The 27,917-nt window shown below is 33.2% G+C and overlaps 1 long non-coding RNA gene across 1 annotated transcript; it reads right to left on the reverse strand.

The window, feature by feature from the left end:
• Window positions 1-1,939: 1,939 nt before the first annotated feature.
• Window positions 1,940-27,648, reverse strand: LOC150108230 (uncharacterized). Its single transcript, XR_016550648.1, has 2 exons — window positions 27,487-27,648; window positions 1,940-2,173 (listed from the first exon to the last, which is right to left on the reverse strand). It is a non-coding gene; the product is annotated as an uncharacterized LOC150108230 (long non-coding RNA).
• Between the last annotated feature and the right edge of the window lie 269 nt (window positions 27,649-27,917).

A 27,917-nucleotide genomic window follows, 5' to 3' on the forward strand; every position in this document is an offset into this window, starting at 1 on the left:
GTAATTTCTCACATTCAGCTTTATTCCTTTTTTTTTATAGATGGGTACTATGAGAGCTCTACTCTAATAATCAGGAATTTGACCCCTGACTAATCCCTCTGAATTATGCAGTGTGCCTACTTCAAAACCTTTATACATCATATTTGGGAATTTCTGGTCAAATATCATCTACTTCAAGCTGCCTTTTCATATTTCAAGCTTTTGATGACTTTTTTTTCCTATTTTAATTATTTATATGAATTTGGAAAAGGAAGTGAAAAACAACAAGACACCAATATTACATTAGCAACAGTAAATTTGAAAAATCTGGCTTAGCACAGCATAGATACAGACCACAACATCCTATGGTCTGAAACACACTTATTTCATCAGTGTTGGTAATAAATTTGAACACTTGTTTAACGCAGTAAGGCTTTACTTCACCATCCGAACTTAAATCAGAATGACTACCTCTCTCTCTCTATCTAAGATATGGGAAAGTTATTTTAATCGCATATCAATAATTTTTTTTTTCAAATAGTTAATGAATTATAAATATTGCAATTCATCGGTTATATTATACCAGTGTGCTGTTTTATGTATAACATCACGTGGCTCTTACTTTTTCAAATCAATCCATTGTTCACATTCTATTTTGTAATTAACTATTGTCACCATTGATGATGGCCTTTGATGTAATATTCAGGTTGAAATATATGGTCTTAAATAAATAGTATTACTTATCTCTTGTGTATTTTCATGTTAACTGAAGAAACCTTTCATAGCACAAGTATCGCTTAAACATTTCCTACTCTGCTGTTCAGATCTTCAACAAGGACCACTTTTTTTATGTCAGATGCTTGTTTTAATGACACAAAAAATTTCTCCACTTCTTCCTTAGAACCTTCTGAGAGACTACAGGCAAGAATAAGTTTCATTGTCCATTTCCACATAACTACTTGAAAGTGCCTTCCAATCATCAAGTTTATCTTCAGGTTTAGTGTTGAATGATATCGCTACTCCTTTCTTTCTAACATACATGTATTATCTAGCCAGATAGGACTAACTCTTTCATTGTTACTCGGTGATAAGCATTAATTGTGTAGACTTACGGAGACAATACCTCATCAGAACATTTATTTTAATTTAAAGTAACACTTATATGAAGGCGAAAACATGGTGATTTTAATATAAAGTAATGCTGTAACATAGCAATGGTCTCCATAATTCTACACAACGAAGACAGGATTAACTGCTTATGAAATTAATCAGCTTTATATGTCCATGACGTATGTCATTGAGCCTAACATCAAATTGAGTATAAAAGACATGATCAAAAAACTGAGAAAGCATAAAACTAACTGAAATTTAGAAGTCGTTACTTAGTGGCAATATTTTAATTTCTTATATTATTGTGTCACTAATTTCAAAGGGACATTTATATGTAAAATGTTAGTACATGCTTTTACATATACAGTTATACTTTCTCAGTACTTGATTCATTTTAAGAGGATATAAATCAGTGAAATAACAGGACAAAATTAGTCGAACATTGTAATCAGGTGGTGTTTGCAGTCTTTTGAAAAATTTCAACTTCAGCAACAAAAGGTTTTATATTTCAAATACAAAAGTGGTGTATTTTCACCCCTCCCCCCATTTTAGATCATCTGTGGGTGAAATTTGTAAACCATAACCTGCATGCAGAGATGTATGACAAAGAAAGTCTCTCCCCCCCCCCCCCCACACACACCTTGAATATTACTGATGCATCTTTCATTTGATAGATAATGATTCATTTATCCAATTAGTCATTAGTAATTTGAAGTCATGAAGGCCAAGTAATTTAAGGTTTTAGTTAATGCTGATGTTAATTCCATAAAATCACTGAAGTTTCATTCATTCAAAAATTCCACATTTCAACACTTTTTGAATGTGGTTATCTATAAAGATGCAATCTCCAAAAATTTCTGAAATTTTATTGAATAATCCTGATGAGCTAACTTAGAAATGACATTTTACACGTGCTTTACAAAATGATTTACATCAAGAGATTCTGCTTAAAAATTAAGCAACAGAAACTAATCAATTAAAATAAAAGTCAAATTGTACAGCATTCAGAAATTTAGTAAAACACTGTGGTTGTTTGGTTTTGATAGGAGTGCCTTGGAACAACTTGCTGAGCAACATAGCCACTCTAGAACAAAAGATACAAATAGTTATAAAATTAACATATAGTAAATTTAAAACACCAAGTCAAAAAAGTATCCATGTACATTTATGGAAAAACAATCTTTTCACATTCAATTTTTCAAGTTCTTGTCAATATATGAGTGTTTCAAAAAATAATGTAACAAGCTCTTTTTATGTGAGGAACTTTATTCTAACCAGAGATACATATCAACCACATAAGTTGAATGATACTTTTCCGCACTACTGCTAAAGATATTTATACATTTGTTCTATTTGTAGCAGGAATCTAATCATGGTGTAATCGAACAGTTACATCTTTAACCAAGAAATGACAGCATTCTGCGTATCGCTAATGACTGCAAATTGCTTGCCAAGCAGATGGTCCAAAGAGATAGTTTAACCACAGAATCACATGTACCATAGTAGAAATTAAATCTATTATGCAGATATTTCATCTTAAATATTAAGACATCATCATCAATAATGAACAATCAAGAATTTGAATAAGGAAACAGAGTGCATGCATTAAATTGGAATCCCTCTATGTATACAGTCACACATTCATGGATTAAAACTAATGGGCTGAAAGGAAATTAAAATAGATTAGTTAAAAATAAAATATAAGAGACTGCAAATTTATTTAATACAATTTCCCACACTTTTGGAATAGTAAGGCTGTCATTACAATTTAGGTTAGGCTGAAGAAGTGGGAGTCAGCACTTTCCTTGTATAAATGGCATCTGCGAATGCACAGTGAACATACGATACAGTAGCTTGGTGTTTTCTCATTTCAAAAATGTGGGAAATTGTTATCCCAACTGTATTAAATAAATTTGTAATTGCTTATATTTTATTTTTAACTAATCTATTTTGATTTCTTTTCAGCCCAACAGCTTTAACCCATGAACATGTGACTGTAAACATAGAGAGATTCCAATTAATGCATGCACTCTGTTTCTTTATTCAAATTCCTTATTGTTGTTCACTTTTAGCACTGATGACGTCTTACGATATATAAGACAAAATATCTGCATAAGAAATTAAATTTTTACTGTGGTACATGTGTGATTAAAAGGTCTCATTATACAAGAAAAAGATAGTCTGCATCACTGGGTGCATATCAGTACACTTCACCCTCTGAACTGCACTAGCATGAATGATGGCATCATCAGGGATCACAAAAAATGATGACATGTGCACGCAGGCACTAACACTGGGCAAATGAGGCTGAAGAAAGGCAACAGAAATCAGGCCCAGAGTCTTAAACTGTGCCCCCTAGTGGGCTAAATTGAGTTGTCTTGGCTGTTGGGTTTAAAATGTATGCTTCCCAAATTTGGGGCAGTCTCATGCATTCGAAGTTTTTCAGAGCTGAGACAGATTTGGAGAATAGTCTTTCATACTTATATTTGCGTGGAGTGGCCTTCTTCCAGTGTCTCCTGTGGTGGGTGTCCAAAGCATGGTTAGCAAGTCTTGAGTGGCTGTATTAGTGGAACTGGATGTAGCCCTTGTGTTCAGATATCCTGATATTGGCTGCCTTGCCTGTTTGCCACAACTTCTATTGCCTTTTTTCATCCTCATTTGCCCAGTGGCCTACATGCACATATCACAAAAAACATGTTTTTTGTGATCCCTGATGATGGCAATGTAACATTGCTGAAATACAGAAAAGTATTCATTAATTTTTTTTTATAATTATCTAGTATATATTGTCATTTTCTAAAAAATTAAAAGCTTTGACAGCTGTCAGCAAAAGTATTACACCAAACTTATTTCTGGTTATGGTGTAGAGAGCAATATGAAATTGCTCTGTAAACTCCAACAGGCAATGAATTTCTATAGTGCAATCACTTACCTTGCAAACAACTGCTCACTCCAGCTATATATGATGTCCATGTGAAGAAAGATTCAAGCTCTTCTCTTATTATCCCCACACTTCCCAGCCTCACCAAATGATCAGTTTTCAGTTGCAATGTGCCATACCTTTTTTGAAACACCTCTGTGCACAAGATGCTACTATTTCATTAAAATTTTTCATGTTTGGCACTTATTAATTAGGTCACTTAAAGGATGAAGCTAGATCACTAGAACTCTGACCAATGTGCAATCTCCAAAAGTCATTTCCAATAAGATGCTGAATGCAAAACAGAGAAAAATTATGGACTTAGCTGATAATAAGCCTGTACTGATTATGAAATATTATGGAACAGTTCATTCTCCCTACAACAAACTACAGTTAAACTGAATCTTAATTTCCTGTTCTAGAGAAAATTAAGGTTCATTAATACTACAATAAAATATCGACTGTAACAAATTATTTCTGTAGTCCCTATGAGTTTGTTAAAGTGAAACGACCGTACAACAATCATATGCTAGCTGGAAAGCCCATTTATATGCCTCTGCTGTTTTTGTCTGGGAAGCAATTTAAACAATGAAAATACCAGCTACTGGAATAATCTCAAACTTGAAGAAAGGCACTATTAAAATACAGAGCATCAATGAAGAAGAGGTGATGTAAAAAGGGATTACAAAAATATCATTTTGATATGATTGTGGTAACCAGAAAAAGTAGGTGAAATCCTCCTAAATAAAGAAATAAGCAAGGTTCAGGAGAAAAAAGAAGATAAATAAGGGAATAAGTAAGGACCAGGAGATAGAGGATATCTATAGTATTGATATTAAACAAGCAAATTTCTTGAATGGTAAGCAGTGCTGGATAAATTTCAAAATGAGTATCTAGACAATGATTTATTTGTACTTACAGAATTGTCACATTAAAAAAAAAAAAAAAAAAAATTAATCCAAAATCTATAGTGTTCTGGGAAAATTTAGAGAGAATAACTTGACAGAGCATGTAGTAAAGTTATTTGTGAGAAGAGAAAAGTCAGGTTTGTGGTGGGTGCAGAAAGAGAAGCAATATGAAAAGAAGAAATCATACAGCAAGTTCCTGGCTGCATGATTTCTTTTCATACATATGTATTCATACAGAATACAGAAAAAAATTAAGAAAGCCAAGTTAATATATACCAAAGTGACTAAACAAGTCACTCTGTAAGAATAAAGAAGGTAAATATGTAAGTAACAAAATATTTTGGAGGCTACTAATAAAGCTTAGAAATGAAGTCCCACAAAAAGAATTAAATAAAGGCAATATAAATTTCAAAGATAAGGATATCTAGACATGCAGACAATTATTTTGAAAAAAATTAGTCAACACTGCACAGAAAATATCCAGCACAAATGCAATTATGTTTATTTCAATATTTGTAGCAGAAAAAGTCATCTGAAATATTGGAAGACAGCTGCCAGAGATAATGACCTTTAAAGTCATCAGTGGATATACTGCATAATTCAGTAAGCTTAGATTAAACACCAGATGACTGGATCAGAGTTCTTTTATGAAAAAAAGGAAACAAAAGAATTACATTACAAAATAATTTCCCTAGTGAGTGTTCTAAGAAAGATTTATACAAGCATACTTGACTTAAGATACAAAAATTGAGGGAGAGTAACTGGTGAAGAATAATGTTAGATTTGGTGCAAATAGGGTAGCAAAGCCCAGATTTCTACCTCATAAAAAACAAGAACACAAGAGTTCAAAATATCCACTGAATTTCTTATTCATGATCTATGCCTTGAATACTTGAATCTGCTGAACTCAATATATTTTTAACATAATTTACTCAACAGCAGCAAAATCTAATAAAAATGTTATCAATATAACAGATATGAAAGATTATGTTTTGACAGAAGCAGGCCCGGCGCGAGGCAGGGACGGAATGGGCGAATGCCGTAGGTGGAAAAGTAAAAGGGCAGAAAACAAACTTACAGAGTTTATGTTACAATTATACTGGAGGCAGAAAAAATTAAAAATAAAACAAAAATTAAATTGGATATATCATAAATTAAAAAAATATTAAATTTATATATACATATTTATAAAGATAATTATATTTTATTCTAATTATATAAGCTCCAAATAATTATTTCATCATCATCATCAAATTCCTGATATTTACCCGCAAGGGGATATACAGGATATGATAGTACTACATGAAATATTTACATCATTACTAACTTCCTACCTACAATTTTCTGCCAAATCAATCTGTTACCTGTGAAAGCTACAACATTGTCAGATCTTATATTTATATATCTATCTTCTAAGGCACTTTTTATCGCATCAATCCACCTATATCTTGGTCTTCCTCTGGTTCTTTTTCCTTCCAACCTGGCAGAGAACACCTGTTTGGCTAATCTTTCCTTGCTCATTCTGTTTAAGTGACCATACCACCTGAGATTACCTTTGCTAACACATTCCTGGATGCTGACAATGTCAAGTTCTTTCCTAATATCCTCGTGTTTAATATGATATTGCCATTGATGCCATCTGTTCACGCCCCTAATCTTTCTCATGATTCTCATATGTGCAGTCTCTAGTCTTTGGTCAAGTGTTTTACTTCTGACCCAGCTCTCAGATCCATAAGTTAAAATTGGTTTGAACACTGTCTTGTATACAGCTAATTTAGTGTTTTGACTAATTTCTCTCTTATTTCATATGAATTTATTCAGTTGACTTCCTACCATACCAACTTTGTTGATTCTGTTGACTATTTCCATATTTAATTTACTATCATCACTAAAAATCATGCCTAAGTAGTTGAAATGTTTTACTTGTTCTATAGGTTCTCTATTCACAATGCAGCTGATATTTTAAATGGTTCTGCCTATTTTCATTATCTTTATCTTGTTATTGCTGACCTTCATACCATATCTATCACAACAGTTATTCAATTTAGTCAGGGAATCTTGCAAACTTGTAGCAAATTTATTTAGAAGTATAACATCATCCGCATAAAGCAAGGAGATGACATTAACATCTCCAATTTTGATATCAGGTTAAATATCACTTTCCTTCATAATGTAATCCATATAGATAATGAATAACAGAAGTGACAATGTACATCCTTGTCTGACACCAGATTTAACATTAAACCATCTCCCTGTACTTCCTTCAATTCTAACTGCTGACTTACAACTCAAATAAAGACTAAGTGTTGCTTGATATAATGATACACTGACGCCATACAACTGTAGCATTTTGAATAGCTTCTCTCTTGGCACATGTCATATGCTTTTTCCAGATCTACAAAACTTAAATACAGATTTTTGGTATATTCCCATGACTTTTCAAGTATTTGTCGTAAAGTGAATATCTGATCCTGACAGCCTCTATTTGGCCTGAATCCAGCTTGTCTTCCACAATCCTTCTCAACCGTTTCTCAAGTATACTGGCATAAATCTTACCAGGAACACTTAGTAGAGAAATACCTCTGTAATTCTCACAATTAGTTTTATTTCCCTTTTTATATATGGGTACTATGAGAGCTCTACTCCAATCATCTGGAATTCGTCCTTCTGTCCAGGCCCTCTGAACTATGCAGTGTAGCTACTGTAAAACTTTTAACCTCCATACTGGAGCATTTCTGGTCTAATATCTACTCCAGCTGGCTTTCCACATTTCAGACTTTTGATGGATTTTTCTACTTCAAGCATGGATATGTATTCCTGATTGCATGCCTGGTCAGTGTTTTTTTATCACTGTGCTGTCATCACTGCTAGTTTCATTTAGCAATTTTTCGAAGTAATTACTCCATACTTCAAGGATATCTTTTTCTCCTGTTTTTATGTCACCTTTATCATCTCTAATTCCTTTTACAGCACTGTTTCCTCCATTTCTGAGCTTCTTCAATGACCTCCAGAATATCTTGCCACCTTCTTGATATTTATTTTCTATTTTATTACCAAAGTCTTCCCATGAGTTTTGTTTAGCTAGTTTTACACGGTGTTTAGCTTTCTTACATTTGTCTCTATATTCACTAAGAGCACAAGCTTCCTGTGTCCACCAGGGAATTCATTTTTCTATCCGTGCAGACCACCTCACCACATGCCTCTCTGGCAGAATCAATGTTTTCTTCAGAGCTTGCCACTGAATCTCCAAGGTTTGATTCCTGTTATAATAAATTTAGTTTAATCCTTTATCCAAGTGTGAGCGAACAAAATTTGCGCCTGAAAATATCTTCAGGACTGGGGTAAGGTAGTACAACACTGGTCAACTCGTAGCAAAGGTGGATCAAGCTATCATCACTTCTATCTCAGTATCTCCCATAATGCAAAACACATCTCCTTGTGGATATGTATAATGTTATGCATTAAGGGAAAGGCTACTACCCAGACTAGTTTTGACCTTTATTAAGGTCTCTTCAGTGGGAGCCAGGCCCAGAGGTGGAGATACCAGGCAGAAGCAATGGCAGTCATCTTTACCTATAGGAGTTGCCGGTGTGCCACCTTTTTATTAAATTACTCTAGATTTAGAGAAAGATGTTGAAAGTTTATTTTTCATTTGGTTAGACTATAATAAATTTAGTTTAATCCTTTATCCAAGTGTGAGCAAACAAAGTTTGCGCCTGAAAATATCTTCAGGATTGAGGTAAGGTAGTACAACACCAGGCAACTTGTAGCAAAGGTGGACCAAGTAAATTTATTATAATCTAACCAAGTGAAAAATAAACTTTCAACATCTTTCTCTAAATCCAGAGTAATTTAATAAAAAGGTGGCAAACCGGCAACTCCTATAGGTAAAGATTACCTGCCATTGCTTCTGTTGGTATCTCCACCTCTGGGCCTGGCTCCCACTGAAGAGACCTCAATAAAGGTCAAAACTAGTCTGGGTAGTGGCCCTTCCCTTAATGCATAACATATACCTATCCGCAAGGAGATGTGTTTTGCATTATGGGAGATACTGAGATAGAAGTGATGTTATCTTGGTCCACCTTTGCAACGAGTTGCCCGGTGTTGTACTACCTTACCCAAGTCCTGAAGATATTTTCAGGCACAAACTTTGTTTGCTCACACTTGGATAAAGAATTAAACTAAATTTATTATAGTCTAACCAAGTGAAATATTAAACTTTCAACATCTTTGATTCCTGTTCTCAAACTCTTTCATTTTTTCTTGAATAATTTTTGTATATTTTAGTCTACAGTTCACATCTGAGAGCTGCTCAACTTTTATTCGTTTTAAAACTTTCTTTCTTACAAATAATTATTTTTATTTTGATAATCCCTGGGACTAGTACCAACGACCAGGTGTAGCATAAAGGCAGCCTGCCTCACGGTGCTGCTTAATAAGGGTGCTCAATCAGCCGTATTACGGCAACAAGATATTTTACAAAAATACAGCATTTAGTTTCTCATTGACAGTTAAATATGCGCTTATATTTTATTAATAAAAAAATTATAATCATACATAGTAAAACTAAACATTTTAGAACCCACTTATTAGATACTTAAGGAAACAACCCATAAAGTATCATACGATGTGAATTTCATAAACTTTTATAGTCTATATATACTGTATATTAAATTATATTATGCATGAATTCTCCTACTCAAATTGCAAGTCACTATCACCCCGACTTTCACGTTGGAGCGAGTTATCGCTCCTGCAGTAAACAATACGCCCTCTACAACAGCAACTATACTGCAGAAACACGAAAAACAATTAGTTTTATCATGTCACTGAATAAGGTTCACAGATATTTGCAGACTGTGTAATATATTTCTCAACAAATAGTGCAATTACAGACAACTGGGAATATAAACACTAACTAATGAATCACATCTCCCCTCCAACAGAAACTGCTGTATAGCCTCAAGTAATTTGTCAAGCAAAACCACGTTACACCGGCAACATGTGGTTTTGCTTGACACTACCTCCCCCATCATGAACGTGTTAAAACTAAAAAATATATGGTGAATGTATTTCAGATATTATGGAAATCGGTTTAATAGAATTAGCATTTCCATTCAATTATCAGCTTGCTTTTTGTTTGGGTTGCACGATCTTTTGTTAATACCGCACCAATCATATGCACTTCTTAATAGCTGTTCTTTCTCTATTGGCTACAATTGCGCACATCTTTCACTTTTCATTAGTAATTTGTCAAGGATTGTTCATTACATATCTCAAGTCTTAAATTACTGGTAATTGTTGCTTGATATAACGGGAAAGATGATGACTATCTGGGTAGATAACTTTGCACACACAACGAAACCACTCTCGAGGACAGAAGAAGTGATGGAGAACAGAAGCTTCTTGGTAAGTCATACCTTTTTTCAGTTTTTTTTTTTCTGAAAACTTTAGTTTCTGAAAATTCCCGCATATATCTTGCACCATGATTTTTTAGCTTTAATTTTGGAAAAAAAGTGCGAGTTACATTCGAGTAAATACGATAATTTTTTTTTAGCTTTCAAATTCTTAAGTATGGATCATTGGTTAAAGATTGGATTTATAAAACGCACAAAAGAGAACAATATAGCAGATATAGAAATAAGCAATTTCACTCCTCTCATTGATGATAAATTATTTAGATTAAGTAAAAATGTATAGTATCTTTATAAATTTTGTTCTATTAAAAATAAATCTTTTTTTTTTTTTTGTTTAAAGTACATCTAAATTCAAATAAAACAGAATTTACAATGAAATATATTTTTATTTATTATTATTTTGATAAGGTACTTGGTAATAATGAAAATTAAATGGGTACACAGATATCTGAAGTTTCAGAAACACTGATCTATCCAAATATTTAGTCTGAAACATAGGTGTATATTACGCTGTTCGTTTTCTTAAATTCCGCTTCGAATTTGGATAGACATAACAGCATGATATGTACTTATATTTTTTTCAGCGTAATTTCAATTTTGAATGTGAAACATATTGAGTGTATTGTGTATTCTGTGTTTAAGTGACTTTGGACAATTTTTGACTTTGTTTTTAATTGTGTACTTATTTTTTGGATTTTTGATAGACAAATAAAATTTTAAAGATAATAGTTTATAAGTTATAAATATTAATCAGAAGCGCATTTTGCTAAAATGGCAAAATCGCTCATTGGGCAGCATACTTTACGTCTTACATTGCCCTCAATAATTATAGTTTACCTTTAATTATCAAATTATTAAAAAAATTTTACTCTAAATATAAATTAATTATTTAGAGTAAAAATCCGTATAAGGCAACTGTTTTAAATCTTTTTTTTTTTTAAATAAGATTTGTTTTAAAACTCTTAAAAATAATAAATTAACTCAAAATTAATAATTAATAGAAAAAGAATAATTTATCAATATGAAATTTATTGTCATTTAGATCAGTAATTTGAAAGAGAAAAAGTTATCGGGAGCTGCTTTTCTCAAAAGGAAAAGGAAGAGCAAGTAAAGAAAGCAACAAGTGATATAAGGAGATTTGGAATTTGTGAGAGCAAGGGAGTGAGCAGCAGGTTTTTTGCTTGGAGAATGGTGTGATTGGAATGCATTGCCTGAGTGTGGTGAGCGCAGACAGTAAATATATTTAAGGTGTGGTATAATAACCTATGTGTATAATAGTGGACCGCCCACAATGAGTCTTTGGCTCCATGGAGGTTTTTATAATAATTATTACAAATCGTTCACATACTTGCAAAATTTTCTTACGTGCCAGTTTGCTATCTCGGTGTTAATGTGTATTATATTATTAGCTTGCTGAATGAATTTTGTTACCTCGTATTTATGAAGGCAAATTTGTAGTTAAATATGTGATTTATCTTAGTAATGATTTTTTAAATAAATTATTCATTTCATTTTCTTTGTAGCTATAGCCGTGTTGTTTTTAACTTATTTTTTTATTTTTTTTTATTTTACAAATTCTTGCATATATTTGAAATTGTGCCCATTGACTACTATATGGAGTTTTACGTTAATATTAAACAAGGTAATTTTTAATTTTATTTTGCTAATTTATTTGTTTTCTTAATGCAGTAAAGTCAGATAAAAATGAGTGTATAAAGGGGTGAGACTTGGCAAATGATTCGATTCTAAATTTTTTACTTTGTTTTGGGCCCATACTTTATGAAAAAAGAAATAGTTTTTTTATGATTTCAGAATCAGACAAAAATGGCAGACCAGAGAAACAAAATGAAAACCCTTTCTGGTCATCAATACAGAAAAAGACAAGCAGAATGAGAAGTTATTTGAGCTTGGCAAGAAAATCAATTGCGGAAATTTTTGAAATTATCAGAAACAAGAGTCAGTGAAAGCGACGTTTCTGCGGAGTCCCCCACTGACAATGAGTCTGAAAATTTGAATTTGTGTTTAGATGATAATCAGGCTCTTGAGAAACATCCAATAGCTTCGACTTCAAATACAAATACCTCAACACTAAATTACAAGCTTCTAGAAGAGCCTGCTTTATGGCCAAACTTGTCCAATTCAATAATTGATATATTAGTAAAACGAGGTTCTCCAGCTGAATCAAAAGAGACTTTTCCACGCGATGAACATAATAGAAGTTTTCATGTATCACATTATAATAGGATTTTGAATAACGGAGAAACCATAAAAAGATCTTGGTTAATTTACTCAAGTTCAAAAAATGAAATATTTTCTGATATTCAAACTATGAACTTAATTTCGGAAGGAAATAATGATTGGAAACATGTCTCAAGTTCTTCAGTGCCACGAAAAATCTCAAGGACATTTCAATAATTTTGAAAAATGGATTGATTTGGAAAAGCATTTAAAAAATGAAACTACAATTGATCAACATCAGCTAAAATTACTCAAAAAAGAACAAGAACACTGAACGTATGTTTTAAAATGCATAATATTGGTTATTAAATTTCTTGCAAAAGAAAACATAGCATTCAGAGGAAGTTCAGATACTCTATATACAAATAATAATAGAAAATTTTTGAAACTGATTGAATTATTTACCGAATTTGATAGCGTATTACAAAAACACGTAGAACGCATAAAAAAAACAATGAAATTCACATTTATTATTTAGGGAAATGTATACAAAACGAAATCATTAATATATTGAGTAATGAAATTAAAAAAAAAATTGTATCGAAAATAATGAATGCCAAGTATTTTTCAATAATTGTTGATTGCACCACTGATATTTCGTGGCAGGAGCAAATGTCCTTAATTGTAAGATATGTTTCTATAAAAGAAAAAAATGAAGAAACCCAAGACATTATACAAATAGAGGAAAGATTTCTAGATTTTATTAAAATTAATCATACAACAGGAAGTGGTATGGCTGAAGTAATTTTAAAATTATTAGAAGAAAAAAACTTAAATATTCAAAATATCGTGGTCAGGGATATGACAACGGGGCAAACATGAAGGAGAAGAATGCAAAGGTACAAGCACTTTTAAGGAACAAAAATCCTAGAGCATTTTTTGTTTCATGTTGTATGCATTCCTTGAACTTGGTGTTGAGCGATGCAGCAAGCTGCAATGTAGAGACGGTTTTATTTTATTTATTTTGTTTAGTTTATTTTATTTTGTTTAGTTTATTTTATTTTGTTTCATTTATTTTATTATTCAGTCAATCTATAATTTCTTTTCTTCATCGAATCATCAATGGGAAGTTCTTCTAAACCACATCCAAAATTTTACTTTAAAACCTTTATGCACGAGATGGGAAAGTCGCGTTGAAGCTGTAAAAGTAATACAAAATCAAGTAAAAGAAATACATGAAGATTTAATTTTCATCACAGAAGATGACAGCTTAATTGGGCAACAAGGCATTAAAAACAAAATTGGAAGCTAGTTCGTTAGCAAAACAAATTAATTCTTTTAAGTTTATATTTGGCACATTTGTTTGGTATGACATTCTAAGTGAAGTCAATGCATCTAGCAAACAATTGCAAAATATCTCTTGCAATATTATGGAAGCCTTGAAATCATTAGATGTCATGAAAAAATTCTTGACGTCATACAGAAAGAGGGAGAAACCAATAATTAGATAATTTCTTGAAGACTCTAAAAGAAGGAGCTTTTGTAGAAATTATAGAAGATAAATATTATTATGATTATTGCATAATACCTCCAGGGAGTCCAAAGACTCATCGAGGGAAGGCACCCACTCTACAACTCTCATCTCCACCAATGCCATCTACCGCCGACCACCACCACTATTTTCACAGACAATCACAAACATCCATGCCCACGGCGGGATTCGAACCCGCAGCCTTTTGGGTGGAGAGTAAATACCCTATCCACTCATCCAACCAGGCCAGCCTTCAAGTTTCAAGTTTATTTTCAATATCTTCAAGTTTCGAAAAGAAAACCATACAGACACTGGAATGCAAACAATTTGCTATTTAAAATTAATTATTTACAGCCAACATTTTGCTAGCATTATCAGAGGCAACTTAACATGACACCCTCAGTAAAGACAAACTAAAATGATCTCGAAAACAAGGGCAGTAAATAGATTTTGGCACATTGCCCTATCTACTCATAAGCATCAGCAATCACCACAAAGAGTGACACTGTCACCCTACATGCACATGACTACCCTTGTTATCCAAGTCAGTTTAGTTTGTCTTCACTGAGAGTGTAATGTTAAATTGCCTCTGATAATGCTAGCTTAAGCCAGTGAAATCAGCTGTAAATAATTTTAGATAGCAAATTATTTGTTTGCATTCCAGTGTCTACATAATTTTCTTTTCCAGAAACTTCAACACGAATATTAGCAATTGCTATGGAAATATCTTCAAGATTCATTTTTATGTACTTTGCAATAAACAGAATGTTTACTCAATGAGGCATTAGTAATTAGTATCATATGACTAAAATGAAGCTGTGTAGCAATTGTGTTGTATATGGCCTTCAATTTTTAGAGTTTATTTGCAAGAATATCATTGTTAATCCTCCCCCAATCATTTGGAGTGAAAAGGTGGAATAAGATATTGGAAAGCTTTTATGCTCATAATGGATATCAAAATCTGCATTTTGATATCCATTTATGTGCCAGAGACTAATACAGAAATGTCCTATTACAGGATTTTGAATCCTAAGTATCAAAATAATTATTTCCACCAGAAAGTGACATTATTCAAAGACTGCATCAATAACACATTTTTCCAACTCAAGGAAATACAAACAGAAAGAAGGCTTGGCTATGGGTTCATCACCATCTACTTTTTAGCCAATCTATTTATTATTATTATTACCCAAGACCCCATGGAGTCAAAGACTCATCTAGGAGGTCCTTTTATCATACACGCAGCTCATCATACCGTGCTTTAAACACACTCAAACTCCCTGCAGATATCACACTCTCAGGCAAGGCATTCCCATCATTCACAACTCTGTATGAAAAGACCCTGCTTCTCACTCCCCTACTCACACCCTCTTTATACAGTTCCCAGGGATGATCTCTGGTTCTCCCCTGATATCCCACCATTTTCTGTAGAACTTCTCCAGCATTGATCCTATAACAATCCCTTACTAACTTGTAGGTCTCTATCATATCTCCCTTCTTCCTCCTGTCCAGCAGACTCTGCAAATTACATTTTCTCAATCTTTCCAACATCTCTTCGTCCTTCTGAAAACCAAGTGACCAAATCTGGGCAGAATAGTCCATGTGTGGCCTAATCAAAGCCTTATACAACAGAACAAGAATCTTCCTACTTATACAGGTCTGTTGCCTCCGCATCATTGGAGTTGCCCGTAATAATAGTAATAATCATTCCCAGGAGCCTTTGTGTTGTCTTCACAATTTTGGCTATGTATCCCCTAAATTTCAGATCCTTATCCACTATCACCCCAGATCTCTTATTTCTTCCACCTCCAACAATATATCCTCACCAAGCATAAATTCTGCATCTCATTTTTGTTTTCCAAATTTTAAAAATTAATTCTTCATGAATTTTCCAGGTGTGCAGGGCACACTTTGAATATGTACTCCTGCCATATATGGAGTTGAGCAAAAAGCAGGGTCTATTTTCTAATTAAATGGTGAATTTTATACAAAGATGGAATTTTGAGTAGCAGTCCATGGAAAAGCTACCAGATATAATCAAAACTAACTATGCAACATGGATAACATCTATCATATGGCTCAGATTTTACCTGAGATTCATCTCTGTATAAAATTCACCATTTAATTAGAAAATAGACCCTGCTTTTTGCTCAACTCCATATACAGCAGGAGTGCATATTCAAAGTGTGCCCTGCACACCTGGAAAATTCATGAAGAATTAATTTTTGAGCAGTCATTCGAAATTTATTATTTATATAAGTCATTTATTATCATCATGCATATCAAGGATTTAGGCCTAGTATTGCCTGTTCCGGCCTTAGAAGTCATCGTTAAATCTTTTAAGAGGACATCCTGGTTTTCTTTTTCCTAATGGCTTGTACTTTAAGGCTTGTTTTGGTAATCTTTCTGTTTTCATTCTTTGAACGTGTTCCATCCATTTATGTTTATATTTTTTTAATATTTTCTATTACTGATTCTTGGTTTAATTCTTTCATAATTTCTTCGTTTTTTTTGTGATCAAATAGAGTATACTTTGCAGTTTTTCTTATAAACTTCATTTCTGCTATTATTAATCTTTTTCTTTTTGTTTTATTGTCCAGATTTCACTTCCATACAATAAGACTGGTAGGGCTAATGTACTGTATACTTTTAGTCTGGTTTGTTTTTAAACTAGTTTTGGTTTAAATATGGAGTTAATTACACCAGTTATTTTTAAATATTTTGCAATTTTTGCATTTATATCTTTTTCATTTACATATGTGATCATACATCCTAGGTGTTAAATGAATTCACCTGTTCTAAGATCTTGTTATCTTCTATTACTATCTTAGTTCTTGCTGGAACTTGTCCTTTAAAGGCCATAGTTTTTGATTTTTCTGTTGATATTATCATACCATAATCTTTGGCTATCTCATTTAGATCTAAAATAGCTTTCTGTAAGTTATCTTCAGAATTTGTAATTATTATTTGGTCGTCAGCAAAAAGGAGAGTTTTTTTAAGTTCACAATAGGAGAAAGTTTAATACCTTGATGGACATTTTTATTCCATTTCATTTAGGTAAATAGTAAAGAGAGTTGCTGAGAGGGGGCTTCCTTGTCAGACCCCTTGGTTATCTCTCTCTTATATGATAGCTCGTGATTTAATCTTATTTGTATTTGATTATTTTCATATATACTTATGATAGCTTTTAGGATATTATTTGGTATTTGTTTTTCTTTTAATATGTTAAATAAAATGCTTCTTTTAACTTAAGTATAAAGAGCTAATAAGATCTTTATTAGGTCCAGCTACTCACTGATGAAGCCTGAAAAAAGGCTGAAACCGGTCTGGGTAGTGACCTCCCTCCATAATGTAATAACAGCATACATTTCCTAGGAAATGTGTTTTTACATTATGGAAAATACCTAAGAATAGCGATCTGAACTTTCCCCACCTTTGCAACGAGTCGTCGGGTATTGTACTACGTACTAGGGTCACTTGCATTAGCTCACGCTAAGTGTTCGCCGATACTTTATAGTTTACTATATTCGGCAAGAAACTCTCTGATTCCAATCTTTGAGTTTCTTATTTGGTTTTAAAACTATGTGGGATTTAATATCCCCTTAATTTAAGCTTCTTTTAACTTTGTCAAACTTTTTCAAAGTCAATAAATGCAATACGTGTTTCTAAATTGTATTCTCTTCTTTTCTCTATTATTAATTTTAGGCAAAAGGAAGTCTATACATGATCATCCTTTTCTAAACCCATTTTGTGCTTCTAAAATAAAGTTTTCGGAATATTTCATTAGTTTGCTATTTAAAATTCTGCTATATATTTTGTAACAGGAATTTAGTATGCTTATACCTCTATACTTTTTAGGGTCATCTCTATTACCTTTTTTAAAGATAGGAATCAAAATTGCTTTTTTCCATTCTATTGGGGGGTTACCAGTTGAGTAAATTTTATTTAAAAATAATAAGAATCTTTCTTTGAATCTTGTTCCTGCATATTTATATAGTTCTGAACCTAGCTTATCTTCTCCAGGTGATTTTCCGTTTCTTGTTTCTTTCAGGCTGATTTCTAATTCTTCTTTAGTTATTTCCTTTTCATTTAAGCTAGTTGTCTTTTTAAAATTTTTATCTGTCTAAAATTCTGTGTAGAAATTTAGAAATTCTTCTCATTTCAATTTGGTGTTTAATTTTATATTTTCTTTGGTATCTGCATTTAGGTGTTTCAAAATCTTATATACATTGGGTCTTATTTTATATAAATCATGTTCTAAATTAGAAACAAATTTGTTCCATGATTCTCTATGTATTTTTCTGACTTCTCTTTTAGCTATGGCTCTTATTCTTTTATATTCTATTTCATCTTCTAATCTTTTACTGCTTAACCAATTATGATAGGCTTCTTTTTTCATTTTGATTATTTCTTTGGTTATATCATCCCATATCTTCAGTTTTTTCCTTTTATTGAATTTTTTGGTCTTTCCTAAGCTTTCATTTGCTGCTGCGTTTAGTATCGTTTTTATATTAAGCCATTCTATTTCTTCATTTTGTTTTATTTTATCTAGATACTGGTTAATTCTTTGTTCATATAGCCATTGTACATTTGTGTCATTCAATAGTCTAGTTTTATAAACAAATGTTTCAATTTTTCTTTCTGTTATTGTTACTTGTAGCCATTTAGGTGGTAATCTTAACTTTATTTTAACGAGGAAGTGGTTACTACTTATTTCATATCCTCTGTGAACTCTAACATATAACGAAAACTTTGATGTCTTTTCATTTAAGACAAAATAATCTAATATTGATTTCCATCCTCTTGCTGTCCAAGTATATTTATGTATGTCTTTATGTTTATAAGAAGAATGCATTATTTTTAGGTTATTATAAACTACAAAGTCAATCAATTTGTTACCATTACGGTTTAGAGTATGTTCTCCATATATTCCTATATTATTATTAATTTTCGTGTTTCCAATCCTCGCATTTAAGTCTCTTGCTAAAATTATATAATCATTTTTATTTATTATATTATATATATTTTGTAGCTGATTATAAAATTCAATATTATCCTGTTCTCTTCCTTCTTCTGAGGTTATATAAACCAATTATTGTTAAATAACCTCTATTTTTATTCTAGCTTCTATTATTCTTTCATTCCATAATTTATAATGTTTTAACTGTTTTGAAAGGGAGTTATGAATCAAATCATGACTCCTGCTTGTGCTCTTTGGTCTCCATCAACTCCACTGTATATCACATTAAAATTTTCGGTTCTCATGGTTCCTTTTAATTTCTTTTCTGTTTCAGTGATTAATGCTATTTTAAAATTTCTTTCATTTAACATTTGGTCTAATTCTATTTCTTTATATGATATTCCTCTTACATTCCTGTTTGCTATATGTATTATATTTTGTTTCCATTTTCGTTTTCCATAGATTCATTTCGATTACCATTTTCTGTCAGCTTAAAAGTAGAATTATGTTCTCCATGTCAGGTGACTAGCCTGACGATGGATAGTTCAGTGGTCTAGCCTTCTTCCAAATTTCAACCCATAGGAGGAATAGGGTATATTGAATGGGAAAGAGTAGATTATAGTAGAATAGAGTAGAATGATAGTCAAGGTTTATAGAGGGGGATATGGTTATAAGGCCAGAAATGGAAACACCTCATGGCCCTCGAGTACTCTAATAGTGTCAGGGTCATAAAATAAGAAGAGTTGGCTGATAAGGCCTTATAGGAAAGATTAAAGTGAGTGAATCTTCCTCAAAGTAGAAGTGGATAGATCCAGCAAGGGGACCACGGGAGAGCCACTTCCCTTACAATCAAGATGATTTCCCTGTTGGTCCACGAGTCCTTATTCAGTATATTCAGACCATCCCACCATATATATATATATATACATATACACATACACAGATGTATATATACACATACATACATGGTGGGCTCCCCTATCTGCCACCAAGGGATCGCTTTATCTAGGGGTTACAGGGTCCCCTGAAAGATCTGTCATTTATTTGAAATAAATAGTCATAAATTGTTATAAATAAAGACATTCACGCAGTGTGACTGCTCATCAGATAAGATGAACATTGAAGCATATGTTGACTAGTCATATATGAAGTGAAAGAAATGTGGTTTCCTTATGCCTAGTCTGCAACAAAGGATTGACATGCATTTTTAATGGCTAAAGGCAAGCAGAGCTAAGCAGCACGTGCATGTGCACAGTGACTGAAATCTGAGTGGGAATTAAAGGCATATGGGCTCACGACAGCAGAGCTTATACTCACCAGTCCACATGATAAATATATCAGATATGTCCTATTCTATTACCCCCCCCCTTCAAAGCAACTTTTTTTTTTTTTTTAATTTAAAGTTCAGTTATAGAAAATAAGTAATCACAATGCAACCTCAATATTGCTACACTTGATATTAGAAAAAAGAACCATTTATTAATTAAAGATTACCTTTGTGTGCTTGTTAGTTCTACTCAGTAGATTACCTGCAGTTGAGAAATGAAGCACAGTTAGTTATTCCTTGTGATTTCCTGTTTGATAAGTTTTTTTTTTTTTTTTTTTTTTTTTTTTTGTAACTGACTTATTTTTATCCTTCTTGACATTGACAAACAGTTCTGAAGATTTTGTACATAGCTTTGTTTCAAATTGAGAATACAAGGTCAAGTTAAAAAGTGTTAAAGATGATAAACCATGTCCACTTCCAAATTTATATAGCATTTACAACTCAGAAACAAAGGATTGAACTGATGTATGAATAGTAGATTTTTTTTCTCCTTAATAAAGTAAATTCTTTATACAAATTTAATATTTTAACAATACACGAGAATATAAGATGCCTCACAATGCAACAAAAAGCAAGGAATTATTGTAAAAATAATCATAATTTAAAATTCTGAATATTTTTATGTTAGTACATTATTAGTTTTGGTTTCATAACATAATTATTGTTGGCATTTGCGATGTGCCTGTTATCGATGTTATTTTGTCAAAATGAAATGTGAAGCATTTAAAAAAAATTTGTGTACTTACTGGATTTGGATAGTTGTGTCACTTTCAGAAATTTTATTGTGGTTTAAAATTATTAAGTGCTATGTTTTGTAAAGGCATTCTCGTGACACTAAGGAGACGACATATCAGCCATTATACCTAACTTCTTGCTTGCCACTTTCATGGAGTGCATATGCTCACCAAGGAGTTTGATTGGGTGATTGACAGCTGACAGAGAGAGCATTCAGTATCGAGGTAACAGAAACAACAAAAGAGTGTTCGGTATCAAAAGTAAAGGAGGAAAAACAAGAGAGAGTTAATGGAAGTTTAAGAACACAGACAGAGGAATTTTGTTCTTACAAAGTTTATTTAGTTCTATGTGACAGTCGGAGAAATATTAATAGAAGATTCCGAAAAGGAATCGTAGAACTGCGAGTCTTTAAAGTGGAGGAGTTAAGACTGTCAATAAGTATTGCTAATTAAACGAAAATATTGCAATTGACATTCTATAGGAATGTTCAAGGAAACGCTGATTAAAAAATTTCACCTATTTTAAGGACGCTGAATCTATCTGTTATTTCTACTGGAAAAGGAGAAGGAATTTAGCAACTTAGATAAAGCAGTAGAAGAAACCTTTTTTGCTGGTACAAAAAAATTAACAAAAATTGAACTGCATGAGGTAAGAGTACTTATACTTTGGTGAATTCAGAATATCTATACTTCAGAGTCAAGAGGAATAATGTGTACTACATAAGGGTGATGAGAAAGGATCTTATGGAAAAGAAGAAGAGAATCCTGTATCTTCGGAAAAAGGCCTTACCAAAGATACCGACTATGAACATTTTGTTATTGTGTAAGCAAGGTGGGTGTTTAGTCTAGTAGACGTGATTAAGTATATGTTAAACAAACCAGTAATAGAATGAGTCAGAGAATGGGTGATCTCTAAAGTGTAAGTTTATTTTAAAAGGCCTTGGATACAGTTAATTTTGTAGTTAATCGTGTAATTTTATTTGAAGTGTATATATTATTTTTGTTTTAATAAATGTGTATATTTTGTATTTGGTCTTGAGTTAGTGATTTTTCAGATTCTGAAAAATTGAATCCCTGTGCATAAAAACACTCGGAAATAGAAATAATTGTTATAGAGAAAATCTCATAACAAAATGAGGATTGATAATTAATTAATAAATAATCCCTCTTTATAACAAATGGCTACATTCCATACTGATAATGAAGTCATGGGGGTTCATTATTACAATATCAGGTAGTTTTATTTCACATTCCAAAATACATATGAAACTACAGATTAACAAATAAATTGCGACTTTGTATACTCACCTGTCCACTTGATAAATATACCAATATGTCCTATTCTATACCCCCCCCCACCCTTTTCAAAGCAATTTTTTTTTCTTTTTAAATTTAAAGTTCAGTTATAGAAAATAAGTAATTGCAATGCAACCTCAATATTGCTGCACTTGATATTAGAAAAAAAAAAAAAACATTTATTTATTAAAGGTTATCTTTGTGTGCTTGTTTTGTAAATCATGCGATACACTTCTGGTTGTAAGAACTATAGTTTGGATATTCGTAACTATTTTTTTAAGGAAATAACATAGACAGAACATTAATTACACTAAATTTAATATTTCCGATATATTTCAGCAAAGTCAAATGCCATCATCAGGGAACACACTAAAACATAATATGTGCATGAAGGCACTACACTGGGTAAATGAGGAGGAAGCATAGCAACCAAAGGTGAGCCTAAAGTCCTAAATAGTTTTCCTAAATGGGTGTTCTTTGCTGTTGGGCTGGAGTTCTGAGAATGAGTGCTTCCCCAATTTGGGGCAGTTTCATGCAACCAATCATGTTGAGGTCTAGGAAGTTCAAGGCTGAAGAATGCCTATTCTTAGAAGTTCCTGAAGGATTCCAAGAATAGTCACTCGCATTTATATTTGCTGCAGTGGAGTGGAGCAGTCTTCTTCTTCTAGCATATCCTGTGGTGAGTATCCAAAGTATGATCAGCAAGTCCTGTGTAGTTGTGGTGGAACTGGATGTAGTCAGTGTGTTTGAAGATTCTGATGTTGGCTGTCCTGCCTGTTTGGTCATAGGATAATTTACAACTGCAAGGAACCTAATAAACACCTGATAGGTCTAGGGGGCTGGTCATTAGTGGAGCAGAAGCCAATTAAATTTTTTTTTTTTATCGTCTGTAAGTGGTTGTAAGGTATTTTTTAAATAATCCTATTCCAATGAGAGGAGGGGGGAACTGTTGGTGAATGCATTCCCCAGCATGTGTGGGTTTCCTATAAACAGAGAATGGATTTATCAGGCTGGCATGTAATCAAAGTGTCTAGGAAGGGAAGATTTGTTGTTCAGAGATGTTAAAAAATGCCATTTGGCCACATCCAAGCCATGTGGCCAAATGGAGAACATATCACTTAATAGCATAGCCCAACAATAGGTTTATGTAAGGACAAGCTTAAGGCTTCCTTTTATAGATCTTCATGAAGCGTTAGCTTAGGGGGAGAGAATGTTCAAAGTCTGTGGCTGTCATCACTGTTGTAGAATTTTCCTTTCCACACAAAATAGCCAGAGTTCATAGTGAACTTAAACATGGCCAAGATATTAGGAGAAAATTTAACTTGGATAAGGTTTAAGGTGTCTAATTGGGACATTGATGAATAGAGAGAAGACATCACAACTGACCACTGTCAGTGTGTTGGGGGTGTGAGGTTTTCTACACTAGCTTTAACACTTATGAGTCCTAGCCTACTGGGACTTATAGTCTTATCAATGTATATTTACATCGATAGGACTCAAAGTGTAAGAGTTTTCTTTTGTGTGAAGAGGTTACCAGAATACAGGGAGAGTACTTTTGCTAAATGTTTGGCTAATTGGTATGTAGATGAATCAGTGCCAACCACAATTGAGTGTAATGGCACATTTTGTTTGTGATTTTTGGTAGCCCATATTATCTAGGGAGGATGGATGTCTAGAATTGTATGGTTTCACTTTATTAGTAGTTTCAATAGGCCAGGAGGTGACTTTTTTTTAAGCTTGTGAAGTGTTCTATCTTTGTACTGGTAAAATCATAATCTAAGGGAAGGTAAGTTAAGTAAATTTTAAGGAAAGAAGCAAGTTTACACATGAAATCATAAAGGTTTAGAACTACAGTGACATTCCCTTTATCCGGTTTCATAATTAGTATTGTATTATTATTATTTTCGTTTTTTTTATTTCCAGTAGTGTTTCATATACCTTGTGGAGAGGTTACTTTTTGGCAGTTTTGCTTGTGTAAGTACATCGGCTACATCCAGTACAATATGGCTAGCAATATGGACAGGAAGGCTGAGAATCCCTTGTTCAATAGGAATCATGATGTTTTTTTTATAGATGTACTTATGACCAATGGTCATAAGTACATACTAACATAAAGTAATTGCAAGGAATAGTATTCTCTGGAAACTATCCGGCACTACCTGGGGGAAACACAAGCTCAAATAATAAGGACCACTGCCTTAGCTCTATGTTACTTGGCAGCAGAATACTTGTGCCCTGTATGGTATAGATCCCGCCATGTTAAGCAAGTGGATGTTGCCTTAAATGAGACATGTAGACTCATTACTGGTTGTTTGAGATTGACACTGCGTGAAAAAATCCATTGTTTAGCTGGCATAGCACCTCTAGATATTAGATGCGAGGTAGCAGCTAGAAATGAGAGGATGAAGGCATCCATGTCTACAGACCATCCCCTATTTGAATATCAACCTGCCCATCAGCGTTTAAAATCCAGGAAAAGCTTTCTTCATACCACCGAAACCACTCCAAAAATCAAGACTAGCTCCATGGAAGACAAGAAACAATCACCTTACAGATTAGGTTGTACAATCTGAAAGTTTTCCACCAGACAACAGAGAAAATGCTGAGGTCTGGTGGAAAAATTTTAAATAATTTTAAAATAAATTTTAAAACTTTAAATAGGCTGCAATGGGGCATTGGAAGATCCAAGGATAATGTAAAAAAGTGGGGACTTTCATGTGAATCATCCCTATGTGAATGTGGGGAGGAGCAAACTATGGCTCACCTCTTGAACTGTAGGTTATGTCCCTTTAGTTGTACAATGGACGATTTGATTAATACAACACCTAACGCTTGTGATCTGGCCAAATTCCGGGCAGCAAAAATTTGACGGCTTATCTAGTGTACTTTTACATTGTGTACTTATGATGTAAACTGTGCTGTTTTTCTTTTAATTCTAATATAAAATCAATTTTTTTTTTGTAAATTTATGTATATTTGAACTATGTTGCTTCTGACATGAATAAGGTCTAGTGTTAGGTGAAAACTAACGGCTTGAGGGTGAGGGATGACAAGTTTATTACAGCGTTTTCTTGGGGTTGCAACTTCTCATATGTATTTCCCCCCCATCAATACACCTGTGTGTGGGGGGGGGAATACACCAAAGTGGTAGCACTGTGTGCAAGAGCTATTTGTCACACAGACTAATGCAGCATGACTCTGGTTGTACAATATATGATTGTTACCAGTCTAGAAGAGTAATTTCAAGAATCCATGAGAAAGCTTTCTTTGAAAATCATTACTTTTAGCTCATATGGAGTGGGCCAATTTAGTGAGAAAATCATACTACAGTGAAACTGTAGTATGATTTTCATAAAGATATGAAAAATACACTAGCTGTGATTTTATGAGAATGTGCAAGGGAACTGGCAATGCCTTTGACTGTGGTTTAATTTAAGCCTCAGCTATGGTCAAGTCAGAGGGGGAATAGTAGGAGGGCAAAATAATTCCTCTGCATAAAAGAGGATCTAAGTGTATGGTAGCAAATGATAAACCGATCGGTATCTCAGGAGTGGTGATAAAAAGTACTGGAAAAGTTGATCAAAAAGAGAATTCAAGAGTAACAGACTGATTTGGAAGAAAATTGTAGATAGGAAGTTAGTAATGATGTACATTTTTTATGTAGTACTATCACATCCTGTACACCACTCGAGGGTATATATCAGGAATTTGATGATGATGATGACTGCTGGATTTTGCAAAGGTGTTTGACAGGACACCACACGGAGCTATTATGCAAATTAGAACAAATGGGGATGGATATGATACTGGTGATATGGATACAAGGGTGGCCGATGGGTAGATACCAAAAAGGTGGTATATGGAGGAGCAGACTCCAGAATAAAGCAGATGATTAGTGATGTGCCATGAAGCTCTGTTTGTACATGAATGATACAGGAAATAATCTGAAGGGAGATATTCAGTTGTTTGTTGAAGATGCAAAGTTGAGTAAAGTAACAGTTAATCAACGTAATGTAGAGAGCTTGCAGGATCATTTAAATAAGTTGACAATATGGGCAAAACAATGGATGTCAATTTAATGTCGAAAAGTGTATAAAGTTATGCATTTGGGGATTAAAAGATAACAAGCTGTATACCACATTGAGGGAACTGTACTCCAGGAAATTGATAAAGTCAGAGATTTGGGTGTGGTAGTAGTAGTCAGACAGAGTTGAAGTTTAGAGGGAATGTTACTAAGGTGGCCAGGGTAACCATCAGGATTACTTGGTTATTAAAAAACGCACTAACAATCAGAGATAAAGGAGTTATTTCTCTTTATAAAGCTTTAATATGACTACATCTGGTCACCTGTGTTTCTTAGAGATGAGGAAGTGATAGAGAGGATCCAGAGGAAAGTGACCAAGATGGTGAGTGGTCTGTGGAATACTCTCTGTGAGGATAGATTGAGAGTTTGTGGGTTGCAAAAGTTGGTTGATGCAAAATTTTCAGCACTTGGCTACATGAGGTAGGACAAGAAGTCATTCCTGGAAATTGGGTAAGAGTTAAGAGCTAGATTTTTCAATTGGAGAGAGGTGAATGAATGGAATGCCAGAGTCAGGTGTGAATGCTTTTGTTAACGGATTCAAGGAGAAGTATAATAGATATTGTGTGCATAGTCTGGGTCTCCCATGATGAGTCTTTGGATTCCATGGAGGTGCCCTGTATAATAATAACAATAATAAAATATTGTTACTAATGAAAAAGTTCCGAGTGACAATCAGATTTATCACAACACCAATATTCTGGAAGGAAAATGCCCAATATGGGTAAAGAGCTGCACAAAATTTTGCAATTACATAGAAACAGCACCACAGCAAAATAACTTAGTATGAATTATTATATACTTTCCATTCATTTTTTTACCAGACCATACCTATAAGCTTTTACAATGGCATTCCTAAATTATCATATTCTAAATATTCTAAATTTTATATAAAATATTAAAAGCAACTAATGCTAAATTTCATACCCATATTCACATGATACAGAAATCAAGGAATAAATCATATTACAAACTAATGAGAGTAAATCCATTACTGTCTGAATAAAAATTTAGTGCTATCTCTTTAACATATGATTTAACTTGCCTGTGCAGGAGATGGAGCAGCAGCAGAGGTTGGCGATTGAAAGTGTGGAACTGATGGTGGTGGTGGTGGAGGTGGAGGAGGAGGAGGTGGTGGCGGCGGTGGTGGTGGTGGAGGAGGAGGAGGAGGGGGCTGAGCTCTTACTGGATAACCAGATGTAATTCCACCAGGCTATGTATGATAAAATATTAAAATTTAAACACTCCATAAGTATGGATAAAGTATATACATATAATATTCTTCGTCTTACAATATTAATGATTTTTACCAAATTACAAGAATCTTCTGAACTTAAAGTTAGTTTAATCTAATAGATAAGCTTAGGTGTTGAACGTTATTCATAACTTATTTTAACATTATTACAAAACCAAACCAACTAAATTATAACAATAGATGTTTGTAAACTGGCTTATATTTCAAATCAGCATCTTCAA

This window comes from Typopeltis vanoorti, chromosome 3 (assembly GCF_054136105.1).
Source record: "Typopeltis vanoorti isolate ZY-2024b chromosome 3, IOZ_Tvanoo_1.0, whole genome shotgun sequence".
NCBI lineage: Eukaryota > Metazoa > Arthropoda > Arachnida > Uropygi > Thelyphonidae > Typopeltis > Typopeltis vanoorti.